The sequence below is a fragment of the Suncus etruscus genome, chromosome 16 (assembly GCF_024139225.1).
Source record: "Suncus etruscus isolate mSunEtr1 chromosome 16, mSunEtr1.pri.cur, whole genome shotgun sequence".
In the NCBI taxonomy this organism is placed as follows: domain Eukaryota; kingdom Metazoa; phylum Chordata; class Mammalia; order Eulipotyphla; family Soricidae; genus Suncus; species Suncus etruscus.
This window is the reverse complement of record NC_064863.1, coordinates 25,604,613-25,612,133: the sequence shown is the minus strand read 5'-3', so window position 1 is coordinate 25,612,133 and position 7,521 is coordinate 25,604,613. Positions and strand designations below refer to the sequence as shown.

The window sequence follows — 7,521 nt, the reverse complement described above, 5'->3', positions numbered from 1 at the left end:
AAATCACAACATAAGCTATAAATTTGGAAAGATAGGTTCTTGAGGAAAGTAACAGATGCTGTTTCTTTCAAATTATTTTAAAATGGAATACACATTTTTTAAAAGAAAAAAAAAGTGTTAAAATTGTTGCACCACTAAAACAAAGAATATAATAAGGCTCCAAGGTCTGGCACAGCCGTCAATCTATTTCCCAAAGGCACAGAACTGCTTCTTTCAATTTTTCTTGCAATATTTTCTTATGATTTGACCAGTCAATTGTTAAGATTCTGAGAAAAGGATACTTCAATATGAGAAATTGATAGCTCTTGCTGTCAAGTGTCTACTAAAACCAAGGAAAATTATGCCTCCTTCTCATCTTGTCTCAGCTGAGATCAAAGTCCATTAAAAACATTATAAGATCTCGACCAAGTAGAGAAAATCAAGGGCAGAGTAAAGCAGAGGCAAAACTAGGATAAAACTGAAGTTATTATTTTATAGCTGTGATTATATTCTGACCACAAACATGTACATATATATATATATATATATACATTGCTATTTTAAATTGAAGTTAATGTTTTATCATATGCCAGCCTTCTTCATTCTCACACATTATGTTGCTTTAGTTCTAAGTCAAGATTCCTAACCAAAACTATCATGAGCTTCCTTTTTTATCAATATCATGTTAATTAAAATTCCTTTGATTTCCTTTCAAAGCATTCTAATCATTGCTAATATATAACATACTCACCATGTGTAGTTTTATAAATATTGTGTGAACACAGATTTTTAATCCATGTTATAAACACCAAATATACTGAGAAGGTATTTTAAAACATTTTTAATAACTTCTATACAGTGCAATATTAGGAATCCTTTATGGTAATGATGTAGTATATTTTTATTTAAGTGTACAATATTAAATGTCATATTATGTCACCTGGCCATTTAGCAAACTTTCCCTCTCCTATTCATTATCAAGACACATATTCAGAATGCAAGGTTATAATATACAAATAATTTAATGATACTAATACTAATAATCTGTTTTTAACTATTTCACTTTATTTTATTTTTATTCATGCTTCCAAAATGATTTACTTAATATGTTATAGAAATTTTAATATTTCATATATTATATCATCTATGCTATTCATGTTACAAATTTTAGTAAATTAAATTACATACCCTATATAATTTCAATTTATATATGCTAACTTCCATTAATTTAATAACTATTATTTGTTTCATTGATAAGTAAATTAAAAAACAAAATGAACACCTAAAACAAGATTTCATTATTGTTGTTTGTTTGTTTTGGGGCCATAACCGGTAATGCTCAGTGGTTACTCCTTGCTATGTGCTCAGAAATCACTCCTGGCTTGGGGAACTATATGGGAAGCCAGGGATCGAACCGAGGTCTGTCCTGTGTCAGTCTCCTGCAAGGCAAACTCCCTATCACTGTGCTATCATTATTAGCTTTTAACATTTTTCATCAAAATCTCAAGAAACTAAATATTTTAATGAATTAAATATGATATTTCAGACCCTTAAATATCATCAGATTAATCCATATTGCAGCCTTACATTGGGAAACATATCATAAACTATATCATATAAAAATAGTATATTATTTTTGTCATTTCATAATCTATCTTTAACTATCAAAGTTATATACCACTTATAGAAGTAAGGTTAAATGATTAATCATATACAGCTATCACCTCATACATATGTTGTAAATATACCTGTCCTTCAACCTGTGATCTGAAGACTGGTGGTGGCCCATGAAAATGTCCTGATGGTTCATCCAAAATTTTCTAAATAATGTAGTAGTTACATAATCTCAGATATTGCACAAGCTAAAGAGTGTAATCTTAATATTACAGGATTAATAAATAAATTATTATCCATATGGTTTTTGTTTCTATCATTTTTTGCAGTTTGTCCTTAAAATATTTCTTTTGGTTTTCTGACTCATCATATATAAAAATTAGATGATGCTCATAGATATCATTTATATGAATGTAGAACAGTATTTCCATTTTGAATTTGAATATTTTATGATGGAAAATAAAATTTAATCTTATTTTTATGTATTCTAAAAGCTTTGTATATATAGATGGAGTTAGATACGTGATAAGTTCTTTTAAAAAAGCTTTTTTATTGATTGATCTTCTGTGAGTTACAATAAAGTTAATAATGGTTTCCTATGTACATAATTTCAAAATCACACCAATACTGGTATATCTAGTATCCCACCACTAAGGAAAACAGATATCAATTCCTTTCAATATCACCCACCAACCCTAGTTTGATTCTGTGATATAGCCCTTTGTTATTGTAATGCTGTGCATCTTTAAGTCTCACATATGACAAATACGTTTTGTCAGTAGAAAATATTAGAGGTACTCATCTGTATATGCTAAACATAATTAAGTGTATCATTTTTAGTTAATCCTGTATAAAGTGTTTCTAATATATTTTCTGGTAAAGCACTGGCATGCACATTGGGAAATAATAAAATAAATAGGATAATCTGATTTAATTTCACCATTAATTATTCAAAGTATTTAAAATATTCAAAGACATAATTCCACAGAAAGCCTGGAGTATAACCCTTGAATACCAGAGGGTCCTAAAACACAAACAAAGACAAAAACAAAAATAAAAAGTAGACTTTATATAAGTGATTGACGTCTTCCTTTTGTATACAATTAGAAATATTTTACAATATAAAAATGTAATTTGCTAAATAAATTTGTCTTCCATGCTATATTTTAAATAATCATATAAATTTATTTATAAAATTAGTTTACAGCTCTTACTATGCATTTTTTCATAAATTAGTATATTTTACTTAGTTATTAGAGAAAATGAGACAGCACTATCATAAAAATAAAAATGACTTCTAGTGGTTTTTAATGAAGAATTTACCAACAAAAAAAGTCACTTTTTCTTAGAAATAAACATACTATTTTGTAATAGATAGCAAAATGATTGAATTTTTCTGAGCTTTTGATTCTTTCACATTTTCTATTACAATATTACATATATTTTAATTGTCAAGTAAAATTGTTTACTATCATGTTTACTTATGGCATTTCAATAAAAGTTAAATTTGAATTATATTGTAACTACTTAACTATGAAAATCTGCAATCAATGTACTTAATCCCCAATAAAATATTTAAGAAATTTATGATTTCTAATATTTATTATATAAAAAAATAACAAAAAAAATAAAGCATGGGCCGAAGCAATAACACAGAGGTAGGTTGTTTGCCAGGCACACGGCCAATCCAGGACAAAACTTGGATCCTCTGCATCTCATATGGTCCCTCAAGCCAGGAGCCATCTGAGAGCATAGCTAGGAGTTAGCCTTGAGCCTCACTGGATGTGGCCCCAAAAGAAAAATATAAATAAATAAATAATAACAAAGCCGTTTTACTAAACTGCGATTAAAATAATCTTGAGGCTATATGCTTTATTAATCAATGTTGGTTCTAATATATTTGGTATCTTGGGCATGTAATTATTACCACTCACATAATCAATGAAGAAAAAAATTTCATAAATAATAACTTCTTTTGAAATCTTTTCTAGGAAAGAATTCACCAAAACTTAAAGGATGTTGGAAAGATAATACAGAAGTCAGGATGCTTGTCTTGTATGGGAATGACCTAGAATAAATCTTCCACACCACATGTGGTCACCCAAAAACCACTAGAAATGATCCCTGAGTACAGAACTAGGAATGAGCCCTGGATTTATTTGGGTGTGTCCCTGTAAATACAAATACAAATAATAGGTCTTAAAAATGATCCTACAGTTCATTTATACAACTAAGGTAGAAAAGGTTATTCATAAAATACATTCAATCATTTGTGGTAGAATTGGTCCAAAATTTTGTTGAAAATTATACTAATGAATAGCATCTATAATTGGGATTTTGCGTTTTTAATTGAGGTCAAATCCATTTCACATTTGATTAACTATTTTAAAGTACATTTTAAATTCAGTGATATTTAATGAAGTTAAAATGTTGTGCAAGCATCAACTGTCTTTTGTTTTAGAACTCTTTCATCATCCTATAAAAATATCTTGTACCCATTAATTATGCTTCCCCAATTATTACTAATTATAGTCCCTATTCCTGACTTCCTTTATCCTTACAAAATTGTAAAATAATTTCCAAATTAGCCAATTTGGAATATATGTACGATATAATAACCATCATATTGGGTTTCTTTCTTTAACATAATATTATGAGATTCATCCAAGTTAGTGTATTTGTCAATATTTTGTTTCTTTTAATAATACTAATATATGAATGCACCACTATAGTTTAGTATTCCACATAGTGTTTTGCAGTCATTTATTGTTATTAATATCTATGAATAATAACTATTACATATGATTAGGAAAAGGCATCTACACTGACATTTGCTTTAATTTCATTTATATATCTGGATGTGGAATTACAGGTTAGTATTTCTAACTTTTAAAGATTCTATCAGTTTTACACATTTGGTATACAATTTCACTCCTCATCTTTTTAAGCCACAGCCTTCTGTTAATCTAGTCACAACAAAAACTTGTTGATTTCAATTTTCTCTATTTAATACTAATAAACATTATGAGGTATCTAATTGAAGGTTTTTTTCACTTCAATGTTTAAGATTTGAGAAAACAGCTTAATTTGCTTGCTGATTGTATCCTCTTTGGAGAAATTGCTATTTGATTTATTTGTCCACATTTTAAGTTGAGTTGTCTGGCTTTTTGTTATGATGTGAACACTTGATGAAATTTGGGCGTTGTATTTTTGACAAAAAGATGATTTAGAATTTTGATTAAGGTAAGGGTCAACACCTGCACAATTTTATGAGCCAGAAACTTTTTGCTTGTTTGATTGTTTTGGGGCCACAGTCGAGATGCTCAGAAATTGCTTGAGGCAGGCTCATATGGGATGAGCTGGAACTGAACCCAGGTCATCCCTAGTCCGCATGTGCAAGGCAAATGCTCTACAGCTATGCTCTCTCTCCGGCCCCTGATCCAGAAACTTTTCTCTTAAATTTTTGTAGATTCATTTTCACATTTTGTAGGAATTATTAAATTTGATCCATAACTGTTTTACACTATTGAATCTAAAACATATTTCTCTTTTTTTTGGGGGGGAGGGGGTTTGAGTCACACCTGTTAGCGCTCAGGGGTGCCTGGCTCTATGCTCAGAAATCACTCCAGGCAGGCTTTGGGGACCATATGGGATTCTGGGATTCTAACCACCATCCTTCTGCATGTGAGGCAAATGCCCTCCCTCCATGCTATCTCTCTGACCACTTCTCTTATATTTTTAAAGTTCAAAAAAAGTAATCAGATCAGTCATGAAAATATATACCTCTGCATTTCTCTGATAATTTCATATTTAAACTTTAATATTTAGCATGTTGATTAAAGTTCATTTATATGTATGTATGTATATAAATCGAGGTTAAATTGTATATAAAAATAAGATTAAAATTAAAAGTTATTTTTATATTTGTGGAAGTCTTCATGCCATTTGTTGAAGATTCTTTCTTTGTACATTTCTAAGTATCCTTACAGAAAATCATTTGATTCAAGATATAAGATATTTCCTCTCTCTCTCTCTTTCTCTCTCTCTCTCTCTCTCTCTCTGATATTTTAGGCTGTCAATTTTGTACAAAAAATGATTTTATTTGAAGTAATTTTGTTGTATTATAAAAAAGAAGTTAAATTATATGGAGAAAAATTGGTCATTACCAACTTAATTTACTGTGGTAGAGAAAGATATTAATCATTAGACACTTGAGATTTCAAAATATCTGCTTGGTATTTAAGATTTAGCAATCTGGGCAGTCAGGGATTTGTACTCCTTTGATCTTTAATAATGGAAAGCATAATAGTAAATCCCTGCTTGATAAAGTGAAAGAATGAGACAAATGTAGAGTCCCTCTTCTATCATAGTTAGACATGCATTCATCACTCCTGACAGGAAATTTATAATTAATGCCTCACTTCTATAATAGAGTTCTCATAAGTTTCTGACAACTAAGTTACATATAACACATATGCTTCCTATTATACTTCTTTATTTGCATATGGTTCCTTTTGTAAAATTTGACTCAAGTATTAATATTTAATAGTGAAAAATTTTCTGAGAAAATAGTATACCATAAGAAAATATTAATTTGTGTTTTACTTATTATATTTTCATATATCATCAAGCCAATATCATCATCTGAATTATTTTTTAAAATATTGGCAATATTTACTATCTTAAGAATAGTAAGTAAAGAAAAAGGAGATCAGAACTGAAGTAGAGTGAGGTTATTAAAAGCGATTAATTTACTTTAAGGTAAAATTTACTGACATATCCCCAAGCTTAATACTCAACAGAAGCTGTACTTTATGTCTTTTAAATTGTAATGCAAAATAAATAATCAAATTTAAAAAAATCAAAATCTTAGCTTCAGGAAGGTACAACAAAGAACAAAGAGGAAGAAAATTCTTGTCTGAGGCAAACTAAATGTTCAGGAGAAAAGCAAAGTTAATTTTAGGGCACTAGGTGAGAGGATGTAAGAAATGAGAAAAACACAGAATGCTGAGGGATATTTATGTGCTTGCCTTCTCTTCTGTGTTTAATAACTCTTATGCTCTTTCTCTGTCTGTACACTCACACACAAATACACCAGAGAACAAAACAGAGAAGTAATATACCCAATGTCTTTTAATAAATCTGAGAAATCACATATAATAAACACCAAAACAAGATATGGTCAGTGCCAATCAAGGTGTTTGATTGGAAGGTACCATTTACTCATTCATCTAAACACTCATCTTTTCATTCATATTTTCCTATAAAGATTTCAACATTGATAGAGGCCTCAGTTTGCATCTATGAAAAAGCAAGTGAACAGTAGTAGAATACATGTTACAACATATGAAATCACATGATTTCAATTAATGATACAACCATATAAAATATATTTACTTTGAACAATCATGATTTGAGTGAACATCAAAAAGATAAGACAAAAAAAAATAAAAGAAAGAAACACAAACAGATTTAAACACATTCTAACTGTTAGGCAGAATCCACTGAGACTCAGACACCAGAGATAGATAGTCAAAGAGAGAGATCAGCACTGGGGACTGCCTGGTCAAAGAGACACCAGAAGCCCAGAGCAGTTTTCTTTTTTTTTTTTTTAAATATGGAACGCTTCACGAATTTGCGTGTCATCCTTGCGTAGGGGCCATGCTAATCTTCTCTGTATCGTTCCAATTTTAGTATATGTGCTGCCAAAGCGAGCACGCAGAGCAGTTTTTTTAACACACATTTTAATACTCTTCTTACACAAAAGCAGAGGGAGACAGGGCCACATTCCTACCTAATTGACCAATAGTGGGGATACAGAAAAAATAAACAAAACAATAAGGTTAGAGTAGTCAATACGTCCTGGGTTTGACACTTAACTAATTTTTGAGGTTGCCTTCTCTATTTTCATGCTAGTGAGGACTATTA

At 29.9% G+C, this 7,521-nt stretch overlaps 1 non-coding gene across 1 annotated transcript; it reads right to left on the bottom strand.

Annotated features, from left to right (window-relative positions):
• Positions 1-7,204: 7,204 nt before the first annotated feature.
• LOC126032966 (U6 spliceosomal RNA) lies at positions 7,205-7,311 on the bottom strand. The gene has a single exon (XR_007504124.1). It is a non-coding gene; the product is annotated as a U6 spliceosomal RNA (small nuclear RNA).
• Between the last annotated feature and the right edge of the window lie 210 nt (positions 7,312-7,521).